Raw genomic sequence first — 1945 nt, 5'->3', positions numbered from 1 at the left:
GATCCGCTGCCCTCGGTGGGCACCGTGGGCCCTGGGGAGGGCCTCGGGTGGAACAAAGCGCCAGGAAAATACCCCCAACAACAGAAAAACCCCACTGGCGTGGGAGCGGCTGCCCTTCGATAAATGTTCTGGCAGGAGACAAGACAAAGCAGGCTTAAATGCAGAATTAAGGGGGAAAAAAAATGGAAATGGGTAGAAAACAATTTAAAAAAAATAAATAAATAAAAAAGGAAGCCCAAAAGAAAAGAAAGAGCAAAAGCAGGAAAAAAATAAAATTAAAGAAAAGTTAGAGAGAAATAATAGAAAGGAAAATAAAAAAAATGTCGACGGAAGATAAAAAATTGAAGAGGAAAATAAAAAAAAATGGAAAAGGGGAAATTAAAAAAATGGAAAAGGGAAAATTTAAAAATTGAAATTAAAAAAAGGAAAGGGAAATTAAAAAAAATTAGAAATTTTTTTTAAAAATGAATTAAAAAAAAAAGGAAAAGGCAAGGAAAGGAAGGGAAGGGATAAGCAGGCCGCTCTCAGCAGAAGGTGAAACCTTCCCTGTGGTGCGGGGAAAGGTTCTGGCAGCCACGAGGGTTCTGCTGTTCACACCCAACCTGCTCACCAGGGCGGGCGTGGAGCCACCGGCCCTTCGGCCACTGGAAACAAAGTCACAAAACGCACCAAAACCCCTTTCTTTTTTTTCCCCCTGCTTTTTTCAGCGAGGAAAAAAATTAAATTATGGTTTCCCCTGGCGCTGGATGAGCCTGTTGCCCTCCAGGGAGGGAGAGAGGAGCAGAAGGATGGCAGAGGTGGCACAGGCCCCCCATCCCCATCTCCGTGACCCTCCTGGCACCTCGGGATGCTCAGAGAGTCTTGGGAACATCCACAGCATTGGCGTGGGATCACTGCCCTGCTCCTCCAAACCCCCCATGCCCAATCCCAGCCCCAAAAACACAACAACAGAAACGGGAAAATTCCGGGTGCGTGGCCTCACCTGCTCACCAAATGTTGGGATTGCAGGAATTACGACTATTCCAATGGGCTGGAAAGTGGAGAGACAAATGCATTGCAGAATAATAAATATTTTATAGCAATGCTGTATTGATTAGCAATAATTAAGCGGTTTAGGATTATTGCTGTGTTTTGCCTAAAAATTATTCCTCCTTTACTCTAAAATCTCCTGATTTTTCTCTTGTTTTCTACACCTCCTTTTATAGTTGATCTTTTTTTTTTTTTTTCCCCCCATCTAATTAAAAACTCTTGTTATTTAAGCTGGAAGCTATCGAGAGCACCAGAAATAACCTGAGCAATGGCAAGAATTTCCCAAATTTCAGGGGTTTGGTTGAAGACACCATAAAAATCATCATTTTAGAGTCAGTCTGAGGTGCTCTGAAATGCACAAGCCCAGAACTACCGGTCAGTTATAAAAAAAATCGAACCCTTTTGTTTTGTTAAGGCTGCCCCAGGCTGATAAGGCCTTTGCAGAGTGTAAAATATACTCGAGGTTTGCACCTTGGAAAATGCAAAAAAAAAAAAAAAGAACAAGCCCTTTCCTTAGAAAGAAAAATAAAAAAGGTGAGGGAAAATAAAATTAATTAATTAAATAAATAAATAAATAAATACAACCAAGGAAAAATATTTTTTTTTTTTAAATAAAGCACCTGCAATTTAATTTCTTTGTCTTCGGGCCCCCAGCCTGCAGAAACAGGAGCCTTGCCCTGCTCCGCTCCTCTCGTTTTGACTCCAAGCCCCAATTATCGAGTTCGTGCATCATTCCAAAACTGGAACTGGGTGATTTTTTTTTTTTTTTTAAATAATTATTGTGAAGGATATTTCTTAAAAAAAAAAAAAAAAAAAAGGAGGCAGTGCAGCAGAAGGGCTGGGGGGTGCTGGTGGGTGCAGCCGTGCCCGGGCGCAGAGCTGGCAACGGCAGCTGCTCATCACTAATGATTAACGT

This window comes from Empidonax traillii, unplaced genomic scaffold (genome assembly GCF_003031625.1).
Source record: "Empidonax traillii isolate 1590-97213 ecotype Southwest subspecies unplaced genomic scaffold, ASM303162v1 scaffold1756:size66444, whole genome shotgun sequence".
Taxonomy (NCBI): Eukaryota; Metazoa; Chordata; class Aves; order Passeriformes; family Tyrannidae; genus Empidonax; species Empidonax traillii.
The sequence above is the reverse complement of the archived record's forward strand: the minus strand, read 5'-3'. Positions refer to the sequence as shown.